We start from the raw sequence: 18,871 nt of genomic DNA on the forward strand, positions 1-18,871 counted from the left end.
TATCTCTCCTCTTAGGTCGACCGAGTTTACCATCTTTAGATGGACATGGGAAGAAACGATTTAATATTCTTACAGACTGTGCACAGAAGAATATTCTGATGAACTGGGTGTCAGAGACCCGCCGGGCTTGCTGGGATGGCAGACATTAATTATGGAGCACAGTGTGGACAGTTTTCCAAACATGGTGCACCACACAACAGACCATTTTTATACGGCATGGCAGCCCTACTGAGTTATTTGGATATAGATGTGTCAGTTACCCTAACTAGGGCGTTTGTCTAACCAGGATGGTTAGCTTTGTCAAACCCTGGGCCCTGGAGGGGGTCTCCTGAGTTAATTCAGGTGTATATACAATGCTCCCACTCCTTTGTTTGGGAGCTCTGTGCCGAGCAGAGCTGTTCTGTATTCTGTGTTTTTTTTTGCTTTTCTTTTTTTTAATCTATTAGTTATTTACTTATTTATTGGTGTTGCTTTGCACAGTGTTAGGGTTTGTTTTGTATTATAGGGTAGGTTAGTAGTTAGTAGACAATAGTTGTATTGTAATTTGTGGTTTTTTTCTTTTTATTATACTAATATTTGTTATTGATTGTATTTTTCAATAAATTTATAAATTCCTAAAGTTAAAAAAAATTTACAAATAAATATATTACAAAAAAGGTGGACATGTCCCCAGGTCCAGATAGGATCTATCCCAGGTTACTGAGGGAAGTGAGAGAGGAAATAGCTGGGGCCTTAACAGATGTCCTTGCAGCATCCTTGAACATGGGGGAGGTCCTGGAGAATTGCTAATGTTGTCCCCTTGTTCAAGAAGGGTAGCAGAGATACTCCTGCTGGTGAGCCTGTTATTAGTGGTAGGGAAGCTGCTGGAGAAGGTACTGAGGGATAGGATCTATTCCCATTTGGAAGAAAATGGGCTGATCAGAAATGGGCAGCACGGTCTTATATGGGGAAGGTCATGTCTTACAAATCTAATAGGATTCTTTGAGGAGGTGACAAAGTTGATAAATGAAGGAAGGGCTGTAGATGCCATATACATGGACTTCAGTAAGGTGCTTGATAAGGTTTCCCATGGTAGGCTGAAGGAGAAAGTAAAGTTGCATGGGGTCCAGGGTGTACTAGCTTGATGGATATAGAACTGGCTGGGCAGCAGGAGACAGACTAGTAGTGGAAGAGTTATTCAAAATGGAGAACTGTGACCAGTGGTGTTCCACAGGGATCTGTGCTGGGACCACTGTTGTTTGTGATATACAACAATGATTTGGAGGAGGCATAGGTGATCTGATTAGCAAGTTTGCATATGACACTAAGATAGGTGCAGGAGCAGATAGTGAAGGGGACTGTACAGCAGAATATAGATAGATTGGAGAGTTGGGCAGAGAAATAGCAGATGGAGTTTAATCCTGACAAATGTGAGATGATGCATTTTGTAAAATGCAATTCCAGAGCAAACTTCCTGATGAAGGGCTTATGCTCGAAACATCGAATTCTCTATTCCTGAGATGCTGCCTGGCCTGCTGTGCTTTGACCAGCAACACATTTTCAGCTGTGATCTCCAGCATCTGCAGACCTCATTTTTTACTCAAACTGTACAGTAAATGAAAAAGTCTGGGGAAAAATTGACGCACAGAGGGATCTGTGTGTTCAGGTCCACTCTTCCCTGAAGGTGGAAACGCAGGTCAGTAAAGTGGTCAAGAAGGCATATGGCACGCTTTCCTTCATCAGACGGGGAATTGAGTACAAGAGTTGGCAGGTCATGGTACAGTTATATAGGACTTTGGTTGAGCCATATTTGGAATACTGTGTACAGTTCTGATCGCCACATTACCAAAAGGATGTGGATGCTTTGGAGAGGGTGCAGAGGAGGTTCACCAGGATGGTAGCTGGTATGGAGGGCGCTATCTATGAAGAGCGGTTGAGTAGATTAGGATTATTTTCATTAGAAAGACAGAGGTTGAGGGGGGACCTGACTGAGGTCTACAAAATCATGAGGGGTATAGATCGGGTGGATAGCAAGAAGTTTTATCTCCAGAGTGGGGAGGCTCAATTACTAGGGGTCACAAATTCAAAATGAGAGGGGACAAGTTGAGGGGAGATATATGTGGAAAGTTCTGTACGCAGAGGATGGTGGGGGCCTGGAACGTGTTGCCAGTGAAGGTGTAGAGATGGGCACAATAGCATTATTTAAGATGTATCTGGACAGATACATGAATGGGCGGGGAGCAGAGGGGGACAGATCCTTAGAAAATAGGTGATAGGTTTAGATTCCCTACAGTGTGGAAACAGGCCCTTCGGCCCAATTAGTTCACACTGACTCTTCATATCTGAAGAGTAACCCACCCAGACCCATTTCCCTGTGACTAACGCACCTAACACTGTGGGCAATTTAGCATGGCCCATCTACCCTAACCTGCACATCTTTGGACTGTGGGAGGAAACTCACGCAGACACGGGGAGAATGTGCAAACTCCACACAGACAGTGACCCGAGGCTGGAATTGAACCTGGGACCCTGGTGCTGTGAGGCCACCGTACTGCCCCAGGTTTAGATAGAGGCTCTGGATTGGCACAGGCTGGGAGGGCTGAAGGGCCTGTTCCTGTGCTGTAATTTTCTTTGTTTTTGATTCTTTAGTCACAATGAAACAGGGAAAACTTTGGAAGGCACTTTAATGCCCCAGTCCCCACAGGGTTCACTGCGATGATTCTCTCAGTCCGAGTTTAACTTCAGCAGGAGGAGCCAGGCACAGTCAGCGTTCACCTCGGTGTGCGTCCCAGGGAACAGACCTGACAGCACCGAGTCCCATGTCACAGAGCTGCTCAGGAAAAACCTGCACTCAAACCACTGCATCTCCCTCCAGACTTCCTTTCGAAAGGTCCATCCCAGCAGGAGGTGTGTGACAGTCTCTACCTTCCCTGCAGCAGCTTCGAGTGGTGGGACAGAGTGACTGGGTGTACAGGAAGGATCGGACAGGCACTCTGCTCAGTGATGCCCTAGTACCTGACGGAAAGTTCTGTCGCACTGAGCACAAATCTGCCCCCTCAAACATCACATGACACCAGGTCATGGTTCAACAGGTTTATTTGAAAACACAACCATTCAGGGTTCGCTCCTTCTTCAGGTGTTAGTGAGGAGGATCGATCGGGCACGGACTTTATAAAAGAGCAAGGAATCATACAAATGATGCAAATGCAATGAACAAACCTAGATGGTGGTTAAGTCTTTAATCAGATATATTCTCCTCAAGAGCACCAGAAAAGGGAGCAGTGCTCCGAACGCTCCTGAGTTCAAACAAGCCTGTCAGGCTATAAGCCTGTGTTGTGTGAGTTTAGACTTTGCCCAGTTCAGTCCAACACTGGCGGCCCCACATCATAACCCCCGAGCAGTTCGAGTGTTCCCCCAAAGCTCCAACCAGCCACTGAGAGGAGGCCTCACTCTCCCGGAATGGTGTCAGTGATACAGCCCCGAACAGCAGCTCGTTCTGCTGCAGTGCTCACTGCCTGTGCCCCTGGGTCAATGGGATGGGCATTGCCCATGGTCACAGTCTGAGCTGTTCACCTCTGTGCTCACCTACATCAGCATCTCAAAGGGCTTCCCCCTTGACCAGCAACTCTCAGCTGGACAAGGTCCAACGCCTTTTCTTCGAGGAGAAAGTGACCTAGTTTCAGGGTAAAAAAAATATAAGCTGAAAATGTGTTGCTGGAAAAGCGCAGCAGGTCAGGCAGCATCCAAGGAGCAGGAGAAGGGCTCATGCCCGAAACGTCGATTCTCCTGCTCCTTGGATGCTGCCTGACCTGCTGCGCTTTCCCAGCAACACATTTTCAGCTCTGATCTCCAGCATCTGCAGTCCTCACTCTCTCCTAAAAGAAATAAACAACATCTCCACTTTTCAGCCAAGAAACAAATTTCTAAAAGGTTTTAGAAACTAAAAATGGGCTGCATTCTGAGGGGAATGTAATTGCACTTCTGTTTACACAGAATCGGTGTATTTTCTGAGTGCGAGGTCTTTCATCTTCAAGACCCCTGACCTCAGGCAATTCCAGTCTCAGGGGAATTTGTAGAAATGCGAATGTCCACCCCAGATTCCCATTTGAAGGAAGCGAGTGAATGGCTATGGGAGGCTCTGGGAATCCACATCACCATCACCTTCTCAACGTTCCCGCTACTAGAGTGTTCATCAGATCAACATTTCCTGAAATATCTCAATGTTCCTACCACTAATTGCTGAAGAAAAACAGAATGTGGGTTGCTGGGTCTGAAGTTGTGTGCAGTTTGTGAATGGGTCATAACAGATAGAATCGAATTCATTTTCAAAATGTACACATGGACCACAATCTGGGATCATTACCAACGGAAGAGGAGGTGATTTTGTTGCAGCTTTATAGGGATGACACGGGGGCTCAGTGGTGAGCTGTACTACCTCACAGCACCAGGGTTTGTTCAGAAGGTTGGTGGGGATTTGTTGGGCCAAAGGCAAAACTGAGAACTGCAGATGCTGGAAACCAGAGTTTAGATCAGAGTGTTGCTGGAAAAGCACAGCAGGTCAGGCAGCATCCGAGGAGCAGGAAAACCCACGTTTCAGGTAAAAGCCCTTCATCAGGAATAGAGGCGGGGTGGAGAGATAAGGGGGGGGGGTGGAGGGGGTGGAGGGGCGTAGGGCTGGGGAGAAGGTAGAAAAGGGTACAATAAGTGAATGGGGGTGGGGATGGAGGTGAGAGGTCAGAGAGGACTCACAGGAGAGAATGACGCAGGCAAGGAGGACTGATGGGAAAGGCCCTTCACAGTTAACACAATCACAAAGGGCTGAAAGGCCTCCTTCTGTATATGATTGACTTAAACTCAATAATCGACTGGAGTACTGTGTGCTGTGATGTGACCACACCTGGAGTACTGTGTGCTGTGATGTGACCACACCTGGAGTACTGTGTGTTATGATGTGACCACACCTGGAGTACTGTGTGTTATGATGTGACCACACCTGGAGTGCTGTGTGCTGTGATGTGGCCACACCTGGAGTACTGTGTGTTGTGATGTGACCACAACTGGAGTACTGTGTGTTGTGATGTGACCACACCTGGAGTACTGTGTGTTGTGATGTGACCACACCTGGAGTACTGTGTGTTGTGATGTGACCACACCTGGAGTAGTGTGTACTGTGATGTGACCACACCTGGAGTACTGTGTGTTGTGATGTGACCACACCTGGAGTACTGTGTGCTGTGATGTGACCACACCTGGAGTACTGTGTACTGATGTGACCACACCTGGAGTACTGTCTACTGATGTGGCCACATCTGGAGTACTGTGTGTTGTGATGTGACCACACCTGGAGTACTGTGTGTTGTTATGTGACCACACCTGGAGTACTGTGTACTGATGTGACAACACCTGGACTACTGTGTGTTGTTATGTGACCACACCTGGAGTACTGTGTGTTGTTATGTGACCACACCTGGAGTACTGTGTGCTGTGATGTGACCACACCTGGAGTACTGTGTGTTATGATGTGACCACACCTGGATTACTGTGTGTTGTGATATGACCACACCTGGAGTACTGTGTGCTGTGATGTGACCACACCGGGAGTACTGTGTGTTATGATGTGACCACACCTGGAGTACTGTGTACTGATGTGACCACACCTGGAGTACTGTGTGTTGTGATGTGACCACACCTGGAGTACTGTGTACTGATGTGACCACACCTGGAGTACTGTGTGTTGTGATGTGACCACACCTGGAGTACTGTGTGTTGTGATGTGACCACACCTGGAGAATTGTGTACTGATGTGACCACACCTGGAGTACTGTGTACTGATGTGACAACACCTGGAGTACTGTGTGTTGTTATGTGACCACACCTGGAGTACTGTGTGCTGTGATGTGACCACACCTGGAGTACTGTGTGTTATGATGTGACCACACCTGGATTACTGTGTGTTGTGTTGTGACCACACCTGGAGTACTGTGTGTTATGATGTGACCACACCTGGAGTACTGTGTGTTGTGATGTGACCACACCTGGAGTACTGTGTGTTGTGATGTGACCACACCTGGAGTACTGTGTGCTGATGTGGCCACACCTGGAGTACTGTGTGTTGTGATGTGACCACACCTGGAGTACTGTGTACTGTGATGTGACCACACCTGGAGTACTGTGTGTTGTGATGTGACCACACCTGGAGTGCTGTGTGTTATGATGTGACCACACCTGGAGTACTGTGTACTGTGATGTGACCACACCTGGAGTACTGTGTGTTATGATGTGGCCACACCTGGAGTACTGTGTACTGATGTGAGCACACACCTGGAGTACTGTGTACTGTGATGTGACCACACCTGGAGTACTGTGTGTTGTGATGTGACCACACCTGGGGTACTGTGTGCTGTGATGTGACCACACCTGGAGTACTGTGTGTTGTGATGTGACCACACCTGGAGTACTGTGTACTGTGATGTGACCACTCCTGGAGTACTGTGTACTGATGTGACCACACCTGGAGTACTGTGTACTGTGATGTGAGCACACCTGGAGTACTGTGTGTTGTGATGTGACCACTCCTGGAGTATTGTGTACTGGTGTGACCACACCTGGAGTACTGTGTACTGTGATGTGACCACACCTGGAGTACTGTGTGTTGTGATGTGACCACACCTGGAGTACTGTGTACTGTGATGTGACCACACCTGGAGTACTGTGTGCTGTGATGTGACCACACCTGGAGTACTGTGTACTGATGTGACCACACCTGGAGTACTGTGTGTTGTGATGTGACCACACCTGGAGTACTGTGTACTGATGTGACCACACCTGGAGTACTGTGTGTTGTGATGTGACCACACCTAGAGTACTGTGCGCTGTGATGTGTCCACACCTGGAGTTATGTGTACTGTGATGTGACCACACCTGGAGTACTGTGCACTGTGATGTGACCACACCTGGAGTACTGTGTACCATGATGTGACCACACCTGGAGTACTGTGTACTGTGATGTGACCACACCTGGAGTACTGTGTGTTGTGATGTGACCACACCTGGAGTACTGTGTACTGATGTGACCACACCTGGAGTACTGTGCGCTGTGATGTGTCCACACCTGGAGTTATGTGTACTGTGATGTGACCACACCTGGAGTACTGTGCGCTGTGATGTGTCCACACCTGGAGTACTGTGTGCTGTGATGTGACCACACCTGAAGTACTGTGTGTTATGATGTGGCCACACCTGGAGTACTGTGTACTGATGTGACCACACCTGGAGTACTGTGTACTGTGATGTGGCCACACCTGGAGTACTGTGTGTTGTGATGTGGCCACACCTGGAGTACTGTGTGTTGTGATGTGGCCACACCTGGAGTACTGTGTACTGATGTGACCACACCTGGAGTACTGTGTGCTGTGATGTGACCACACCTGGAGTACTGTGTGTTGTGATGTGACAACACCTGGAGTACTGTGTGTTGTGATGTGGCCACACCTGGAGTACTGTGTGTTGTGATGTGACAACACCTGGAGTACTGTGTACTGATGTGAGCACACACCTGGAGTAATGTGTGTTGTGATGTGACCACACCTGGAGTACTTTGTACTGATGTGACCACTCCTGGAGTACTGTGTACTGATGTGGCCACACCTGGAGTACTGTGCGCTGTGATGTGACCACACCTGGAGTACTGTGTACTGATGTGAGCACACACCTGGAGTACTGTGTGTTGTGATGTGACCACACCTGGAGTACTGTGTGTTGTGATGTGACCACACCTGGAGTACTGTGTGCTGTGATGTGACCACACCTGGAGTACTGTGTGTTATGATGTGACCACACCTGGAGTACTGTGTGTTGTGATGTGACCACACCTGGAGTACTGTGTGTTATGATGTGGCCACACCTGGAGTACTGTGTGCTGATGTGGCCACACCTGGAGTACTGTGTGTTGTGATGTGACCACACCTGGAGTACTGTGTACTGTGATGTGACCACACCTGGAGTACTGTGTGTTGTGATGTGACCACACCTGGAGTACTGTGTGTTATGATGTGGCCACACCTGGAGTACTGTGTACTGTGATGTGACCACACCTGGAGTACTGTGTGTTATGATGTGGCCACACCTGGAGTACTGTGTACTGATGTGAGCACACACCTGGAGTACTGTGTACTGTGATGTGACCACACCTGGAGTACTGTGTGTTGTGATGTGACCACACCTGGAGTACTGTGTGCTGTGATGTGACCACACCTGGAGTACTGTGTGTTGTGATGTGACCACACCTGGAGTACTGTGTACTGTGATGTGACCACTCCTGGAGTACTGTGTACTGATGTGACCACACCTGGAGTACTGTGTACTGTGATGTGAGCACACCTGGAGTACTGTGTGTTGTGATGTGACCACTCCTGGAGTACTGTGTACTGTGATGTGACCACTCCTGGAGTACTGTGTACTGTGATGTGACCACACCTGGAGTACTGTGTGTTGTGATGTCACCACACCTGGAGTACTGTGTACTGTGATGTGACCACACCTGGAGTACTGTGTGTTGTGATGTCACCACACCTGGAGTACTGTGTACTGTGATGTGACCACACCTGGAGTACTGTGTGTTGTGATGTCACCACACCTGGAGTACTGTGTGCTGTGATGTGACCACACCTGGAGTACTGTGTACTGATGTGACCACACCTGGAGTACTGTGTACTGTGATGTGAGCACACACCTGGAGTACTGTGTGTTGTGATGTCACCACACCTGGAGTACTGTGTACTGTGATGTGACCACACCTGGAGTACTGTGTGCTGTGATGTGACCACGCCTGGAGTACTGTGTACTGATGTGACCACACCTGGAGTACTGTGTACTGTGATGTGACCACACCTGGAGTACTGTGTGTTGTGATGTGACCACACCTGGAGTACTGTGTGTTGTGATGTGACCACACCTGGAGTACTGTGTACTGATGTGACCACACCTGGAGTACTGTGTGTTGTGATGTGACCACACCTAGAGTACTGTGCGCTGTGATGTGTCCACACCTGGAGTTATGAGTACTGTGATGTGACCACACCTGGAGTACTGTGCACTGTGATGTGACCACACCTGGAGTACTGTGTACCATGATGTGACCACACCTGGAGTACTGTGTACTGTGATGTGACCACACCTGGAGTACTGTGTGTTGTGATGTGACCACACCTGGAGTACTGTGTACTGATGTGACCATTCCTGGAGTACTGTGCGCTGTGATGTGACCACACCTGGAGTTATGTGTACTGTGATGTGACCACACCTAGAGTACTGTGCGCTGTGATGTGTCCACACCTGGAGTACTGTGTGCTGTGATGTGACCACACCTGAAGTACTGTGTGTTATGATGTGGCCACACCTGGAGTACTGTGTACTGATGTGACCACACCTGGAGTACTGTGTGTTGTGATGTGACCACACCTGGAGTACTGTGTACTGATGTGAGCACACACCTGGAGTACTGTGTGTTGTGATGTGACCACACCTGGAGTACTGTGTGTTGTGATGTGACCACACCTGGAGTACTGTGTACTGATGTGAGCACACACCTGGAGTACTGTGTGTTGTGATGTGACCACACCTGGAGTACTGTGTACTGATGTGAGCACACACCTGGAGTACTGTGTGTTGTGATGTGACCACACCTGGAGTACTGTGTGTTGTGATGTGACCACACCTGGAGTACTGTGTACTGATGTGGCCACACCTGGAGTACTGTGCGCTGTGATGTGACCACACCTGGAGTACTGTGTACTGATGTGACCACACCTGGAGTACTGTGCGCTGTGATGTGACCACACCTGGAGTACTGTGTACTGATGTGAGCACACACCTGGAGTACTGTGTGTTATGATGTGACCACACCTGGAGTACTGTGGGTTATGATGTGACCACACCTGGAGTACTGTGTGTTGTGATGTGGCCACACCTGGAGTACTGTTTGTTGTGATGTGACCACACCTGGAGTACTGTGTGCTGTGATGACCACACCTGGAGTACTGTGTGTTGTGATGTGACCACACCTGGAGTACTGTGTACTGTGATGTGACCACACCTGGAGTACTGTGTGCTGAGATGTGACCTCACCTGGAGTTCTGTGCGCTGAGATGTGACCACACCTGGAGTACTGTGAGTTGTGATGTGACCTCACCTGGAGTTCTGTGCGCTGAGATGTGACCACACCTGGAGTACTGTGAGCTGTGATGTGACCACGCCTGGAGTACTGTGTACTGATGTGACCACACCTGGAGTACTGTGTGCTGTGATGTGACCACACCTGGAGTACTGTGTACTGTGATGTGACCACACCTGGAGTACTGTGTGTTGTGATGTGACCACACCTGGAGTACTGTGTGTTGTGATGTGACCACGCCTGGAGTACTGTGTACTGATGTGACCACACCTGGAGTACTGTGTGTTGTGATGTGACCACACCTGGAGTACTGTGTACTGTGATGTGACCACTCCTGGAGTACTGTGTACTGATGTGACCACACCTGGAGTACTGTGTGTTATGATGTGGCCACACCTGGAGTACTGTGTGCTGATGTGGCCACACCTGGAGTACTGTGTGTTGTGATGTGACCACACCTGGAGTACTGTGTACTGTGATGTGACCACACCTGGAGTACTGTGTGTTGTGATGTGACCACACCTGGAGTACTGTGTGTTATGATGTGGCCACACCTGGAGTACTGTGTGCTGATGTGGCCACACCTGGAGTACTGTGTGTTGTGATGTGACCACACCTGGAGTACTGTGTACTGTGATGTGACCACACCTGGAGTACTGTGTGTTGTGATGTGACCACACCTGGAGTACTGTGTGTTATGATGTGGCCACACCTGGAGTACTGTGTACTGTGATGTGACCACACCTAGAGTACTGTGTGTTATGATGTGGCCACACCTGGAGTACTGTGTACTGATGTGAGCACACACCTGGAGTACTGTGTACTGTGATGTGACCACACCTGGAGTACTGTGTGTTGTGATGTGACCACACCTGGAGTACTGTGTGCTGTGATGTGACCACACCTGGAGTACTGTGTGTTGTGATGTGACCACACCTGGAGTACTGTGTACTGTGATGTGACCACACCTGGAGTACTGTGTACTGATGTGACCACACCTGGAGTACTGTGTACTGTGATGTGAGCACACCTGGAGTACTGTGTGTTGTGATGTGACCACTCCTGGAGTACTGTGTACTGTGATGTGACCACACCTGGAGTACTGTGTACTGTGATGTGACCACACCTGGAGTACTGTGTGTTGTGATGTCACCACACCTGGAGTACTGTGTACTGTGATGTGACCACACCTGGAGTACTGTGTGTTGTGATGTCACCACACCTGGAGTACTGTGTACTGTGATGTGACCACACCTGGAGTACTGTGTGTTGTGATGTGACCACACCTGGAGTACTGTGTGCTGTGATGTGACCACACCTGGAGTACTGTGTACTGATGTGACCACACCTGGAGTACTGTGTACTGTGATGTGACCACACCTGGAGTACTGTGTGTTGTGATGTCACCACACCTGGAGTACTGTGTACTGTGATGTGACCACACCTGGAGTACTGTGTGCTGTGATGTGACCACGCCTGGAGTACTGTGTACTGATGTGACCACACCTGGAGTACTGTGTACTGTGATGTGACCACACCTGGAGTACTGTGTGTTGTGATGTGACCACACCTGGAGTACTGTGTGTTGTGATGTGACCACACCTGGAGTACTGTGTACTGATGTGACCACACCTGGAGTACTGTGTGTTGTGATGTGACCACACCTGGAGTACTGTGCGCTGTGATGTGTCCACACCTGGAGTTATGAGTACTGTGATGTGACCACACCTGGAGTACTGTGCACTGTGATGTGACCACACCTGGAGTACTGTGTACCATGATGTGACCACACCTGGAGTACTGTGTACTGTGATGTGACCACACCTGGAGTACTGTGTGTTGTGATGTGACCACACCTGGAGTACTGTGTACTGATGTGACCACACCTGGAGTACTGTGCGCTGTGATGTGTCCACACCTGGAGTTATGTGTACTGTGATGTGACCACACCTAGAGTACTGTGCGCTGTGATGTGTCCACACCTGGAGTACTGTGTGCTGTGATGTGACCACACCTGAAGTACTGTGTGTTATGATGTGGCCACACCTGGAGTACTGTGTACTGATGTGACCACACCTGGAGTACTGTGTGTTGTGATGTGACCACACCTGGAGTACTGTGTACTGATGTGAGCACACACCTGGAGTACTGTGTGTTGTGATGTGACCACACCTGGAGTACTGTGTGTTGTGATGTGACCACACCTGGAGTACTGTGTACTGATGTGAGCACACCTGGAGTACTGTGTGTTGTGATGTGACCACACCTGGAGTACTGTGTACTGATGTGAGCACACACCTGGAGTACTGTGTGTTGTGATGTGACCACACCTGGAGTACTGTGTGTTGTGATGTGACCACACCTGGAGTACTGTGTACTGATGTGGCCACACCTGGAGTACTGTGCGCTGTGATGTGACCACACCTGGAGTACTGTGTACTGATGTGACCACACCTGGAGTACTGTGCGCTGTGATGTGACCACACCTGGAGTACTGTGTACTGATGTGAGCACACACCTGGAGTACTGTGTGTTATGATGTGACCACACCTGGAGTACTGTGGGTTATGATGTGACCACACCTGGAGTACTGTGTGTTGTGATGTGGCCACACCTGGAGTACTGTTTGTTGTGATGTGACCACACCTGGAGTACTGTGTGCTGTGATGACCACACCTGGAGTACTGTGTGTTGTGATGTGACCACACCTGGAGTACTGTGTACTGTGATGTGACCACACCTGGAGTACTGTGTGCTGAGATGTGACCTCACCTGGAGTTCTGTGCGCTGAGATGTGACCACACCTGGAGTACTGTGTGTTGTGATGTGACCACACCTGGAGTTCTGTGCGCTGAGATGTGACCACACCTGGAGTACTGTGAGCTGTGATGTGACCACGCCTGGAGTACTGTGTACTGATGTGACCACACCTGGAGTACTGTGTGCTGTGATGTGACCACACCTGGAGTACTGTGTACTGTGATGTGACCACACCTGGAGTACTGTGTGTTGTGATGTGACCACACCTGGAGTACTGTGTGTTGTGATGTGACCACGCCTGGAGTACTGTGTACTGATGTGACCACACCTGGAGTACTGTGTGTTGTGATGTGACCACACCTGGAGTACTGTGCGCTGTGATGTGTCCACACCTGGAGTACTGTGTACTGTGATGTGACCACACCTGGAGTACTGTGTACTGTGATGTGACCACACCTGGAGTACTGTGTGTTGTGATGTGACCACACCTGGAGTACTGTGTACTGTGATGTGACCACACCTGGAGTACTGTGTACTGTGATGTGACCACACCTGGAGTACTGTGTGTTGTGATGTGACCACACCTGGAGTACTGTGTACTGATGTGACCACACCTGGAGTACTGTGCGCTGTGATGTGTCCACACCTGGAGTTATGTGTACTGTGATGTGACCACACCTGGAGTACTGTGCGCTGTGATGTGACCACACCTGGAGTACTGTGTACTGTGATGTGACCACACCTGGAGTACTGTGTGTTATGATGTGACCACACCTGGAGTACTGTGTGTTGTGATGTGACCACACCTGGAGTACTGTGTGTTGTGATGTGACCACACCTGGAGTACTGTGTGCTGTGATGTGACCACACCTGGAGTACTGTGTGTTATGATGTGACCACACCTGGATTACTGTGTGTTGTGATGTGACCACACCTGGAGTACTGTGTGTTGTGATGTGACCACACCTGGAGTACTGTGTGTTATGATGTGGCCACACCTGGAGTACTGTGTGCTGATGTGGCCACACCTGGAGTACTGTGTGTTGTGATGTGACCACACCTGGAGTACTGTGTTCTGTGATGTGACCACACCTGGAGTACTGTGTGTTGTGATGTGACCACACCTGGAGTACTGTGTGTTATGATGTGGCCACACCTGGAGTACTGTGTGCTGTGATGTGACCACACCTGGAGTACTGTGTGTTGTGATGTGACCACACCTGGAGTACTGTGTGCTGTGATGTGACCACACCTGGAGTACTGTGTGTTGTGATGTGACCACACCTGGAGTACTGTGTACTGTGATGTGACCACACCTGGAGTACTGTGTACTGTGATGTGACCACACCTGGAGTACTGTGTACTGATGTGACCACACCTGGAGTACTGTGTACTGTGATGTGAGCACACCTGGAGTACTGTGTGTTGTGATGTGACCACACCTGGAGTATTGTGTACTGGTGTGACCACACCTGGAGTACTGTGTACTGTGATGTGACCACACCTGGAGTACTGTGTGTTGTGATGTGACCACACCTGGAGTACTGTGTACTGTGATGTGACCACACCTGGAGTACTGTGTGCTGTGATGTGACCACGCCTGGAGTACTGTGTACTGATGTGACCACACCTGGAGTACTGTGTACTGTGATGTGACCACACCTGGAGTACTGTGTGTTGTGATGTGACCACACCTGGAGTACTGTGTGTTGTGATGTGACCACACCTGGAGTACTGTGTACTGATGTGACCACACCTGGAGTACTGTGTGTTGTGATGTGACCACACCTGGAGTACTGTGCGCTGTGATGTGTCCACACCTGGAGTTATGAGTACTGTGATGTGACCACACCTGGAGTACTGTGTGTTATGATGTGGCCACACCTGGAGTACTGTGTGTTATGATGTGGCCACACCTGGAGTACTGTGTACTGATGTGACCACACCTGGAGTACTGTGTGCTGTGATGTGACCACACCTGAAGTACTGTGTGTTATGATGTGGCCACACCTGGAGTACTGTGTACTGATGTGACCACACCTGGAGTACTGTGTACTGTGATGTGGCCACACCTGGAGTACTGTGTGTTGTGATGTGGCCACGCCTGGAGTACTGTGTGTTGTGATGTGGCCACACCTGGAGTACTGTGTACTGATGTGACCACACCTGGAGTACTGTGTGTTGTGATGTGACCACACCTGGAGTACTGTGTACTGATGTGAGCACACACCTGGAGTACTGTGTGTTGTGATGTGACCACACCTGGAGTACTGTGTGTTGTGATGTGACCACACCTGGAGTACTGTGTACTGATGTGAGCACACACCTGGAGTACTGTGTGTTGTGATGTGACCACACCTGGAGTACTGTGTACTGATGTGAGCACACACCTGGAGTACTGTGTGTTGTGATGTGACCACACCTGGAGTACTTTGTACTGATGTGACCACTCCTGGAGTACTGTGTACTGATGTGGCCACACCTGGAGTACTGTGCGCTGTGATGTGACCACACCTGGAGTACTGTGTACTGATGTGAGCACACACCTGGAGTACTGTGTACTGATGTGACCACACCTGGAGTACTGTGTGTTGTGATGTGACCACACCTGGAGTACTGTGTGCTGATGTGACCACACCTGGAGTACTGTGTGTTGTGAAGTGGCCACACCTGGAGTACTGTTTGTTGTGATGTGACCACACCTGGAGTACTGTGTGTTGTGATGTGACCACACCTGGAGTACTGTGTACTGATGTGACCACACCTGGAGTACTGTGCGCTGTGATGTGACCACACCTGGAGTACTGTGTACTGATGTGAGCACACACCTGGAGTACTGTGTGTTATGATGTGACCACACCTGGAGTACTGTGGGTTATGATGTGACCACACCTGGAGTACTGTGTGTTGTGATGTGGCCACACCTGGAGTACTGTTTGTTGTGATGTGACCACACCTGGAGTACTGTGTGCTGTGATGTGACCACACCTGGAGTACTGTGTGTTGTGATGTGACCACACCTGGAGTACTGTGTACTGTGATGTGACCACACCTGGAGTACTGTGTGCTGTGATGTGACCACACCTGGAGTACTGTGTGCAGTGATGTGACCACACCTGGAGTACTGTGCGCTGAGATGTGACCACACCTGGAGTACTGTGTGCTGTGATGTGACCACGCCTGGAGTACTGTGTACTGATGTGACCACACCTGGAGTACTGTGTGCTGTGATGTGACCACACCTGGAGTACTGTGTGTTGTGATGTGACCACACCTGGAGTACTGTGTACTGATGTGAGCACACACCTGGAGTACTGTGTGTTGTGATGTGACCACACCTGGAGTACTGTGTGCTGTGATGTGACCACACCTGGAGTACTGTGTGTTGTGATGTGACCACACCTGGAGTACTGTGCGCTGTGATGTGACCACACCTGGAGTACTGTGTGTTATGATGTGACCACACCTGGAGTACTGTGTGTTGTGATGTGACCACACCTGGAGTACTGTGTGTTATGATGTGGCCACACCTGGAGTCCTGTGTGTTGTGATGTGACCACACCTGGAGTACTGTGTGTTGTGATGTGACCACACCTGGAGTACTGTGTGTTATGATGTGGCCACACCTGGAGTACTGTGTGCTGATGTGGCCACACCTGGAGTACTGTGTGTTGTGATGTGACCACACCTGGAGTACTGTGTACTGTGATGTGACCACACCTGGAGTACTGTGTGTTGTGATGTGACCACACCTGGAGTACTGTGTGTTATGATGTGGCCACACCTGGAGTACTGTGTACTGTGATGTGACCACACCTGGAGTACTGTGTGTTATGATGTGGCCACACCTGGAGTACTGTGTACTGATGTGAGCACACACCTGGAGTACTGTGTACTGTGATGTGACCACACCTGGAGTACTGTGTGTTGTGATGTGACCACACCTGGAGTACTGTGTGCTGTGATGTGACCACACCTGGAGTACTGTGTGTTGTGATGTGACCACACCTGGAGTACTGTGTACTGTGATGTGACCACACCTGGAGTACTGTGTACTGATGTGACCACACCTGGAGTACTGTGTACTGTGATGTGAGCACACCTGGAGTACTGTGTGTTGTGATGTGACCACTCCTGGAGTATTGTGTACTGGTGTGACCACACCTGGAGTACTGTGTACTGTGATGTGACCACACCTGGAGTACTGTGTGTTGTGATGTCACCACACCTGGAGTACTGTGTACTGTGATGTGACCACACCTGGAGTACTGTGTGCTGTGATGTGACCACGCCTGGAGTACTTTGTACTGATGTGACCACACCTGGAGTACTGTGTACTGTGATGTGACCACACCTGGAGTACTGTGTGTTGTGATGTGACCACACCTGGAGTACTGTGTGTTGTGATGTGACCACACCTGGAGTACTGTGTACTGATGTGACCACACCTGGAGTACTGTGTGTTGTGATGTGACCACACCTAGAGTACTGTGCGCTGTGATGTGTCCACACCTGGAGTTATGAGTACTGTGATGTGACCACACCTGGAGTACTGTGCACTGTGATGTGACCACACCTGGAGTACTGTGTACCATGATGTGACCACACCTGGAGTACTGTGTACTGTGATGTGACCACACCTGGAGTACTGTGTGTTGTGATGTGACCACACCTGGAGTACTGTGTACTGATGTGACCACACCTGGAGTACTGTGCGCTGTGATGTGTCCACACCTGGAGTTATGTGTACTGTGATGTGACCACACCTAGAGTACTGTGCGCTGTGATGTGTCCACACCTGGAGTACTGTGTGCTGTGATGTGACCACACCTGAAGTACTGTGTGTTATGATGTGGCCACACCTGGAGTACTGTGTACTGATGTGACCACACCTGGAGTACTGTGTGTTGTGATGTGACCACACCTGGAGTACTGTGTACTGATGTGAGCACACACCTGGAGTACTGTGTGTTGTAATGTGACCACACCTGGAGTACTGTGTGTTGTGATGTGACCACACCTGGAGTACTGTGTACTGATGTGGCCACACCTGGAGTACTGTGTACTGATGTGAGCACACACCTGGAGTACTGTGTGTTGTGATGTGACCACACCTGGAGTACTGTGTGTTGTGATGTGACCACACCTGGAGTACTGTGTACTGATGTGAGCACACACCTGGAGTACTGTGTGTTGTGATGTGACCACACCTGGAGTACTGTGTACTGATGTGAGCACACACCTGGAGTACTGTGTGTTGTGATGTGACCACACCTGGAGTACTTTGTACTGATGTGACCACACCTGGAGTACTGTGTACTGATGTGGCCACACCTGGAGTACTGTGCGCTGTGATGTGACCACACCTGGAGTACTGTGTACTGATGTGAGCACACACCTGGAGTACTGTGTACTGATGTGGCCACACCTGGAGTACTGTTTGTTGTGATGTGACCACACCTGGAGTACTGTGTGTTGTGATGTGACCACACCTGGAGTACTGTGCGCTGTGATGTGACCACACCTGGAGTACTGTGTACTGATGTGAGCACACACCTGGAGTACTGTGTGTTATGATGTGACCACACCTGGAGTACTGTGGGTTATGATGTGACCACACCTGGAGTACTGTGTGTTGTGATGTGGCCACACCTGGAGTACTGTTTGTTGTGATGTGACCACACCTGGAGTACTGTGTGCTGTGATGTGACCACACCTGCAGTACTGTGTGTTGTGATGTGACCACACCTGGAGTACTGTGTACTGTGATGTGACCACACCTGGAGTACTGTGTGCTGAGATGTGACCACACCTGGAGTACTGTGTGCAGTGATGTGACCACACCTGGAGTTCTGTGCGCTGAGATGTGACCACACCTGGAGTACTGTGTGCTGTGATGTGACCACGCCTGGAGTACTGTGTACTGATGTGACCACACCTGGAGTACTGTGTGCTGTGATG

This window comes from Hemiscyllium ocellatum, chromosome 2 (assembly GCF_020745735.1).
Source record: "Hemiscyllium ocellatum isolate sHemOce1 chromosome 2, sHemOce1.pat.X.cur, whole genome shotgun sequence".
Classification (NCBI taxonomy): domain Eukaryota; kingdom Metazoa; phylum Chordata; class Chondrichthyes; order Orectolobiformes; family Hemiscylliidae; genus Hemiscyllium; species Hemiscyllium ocellatum.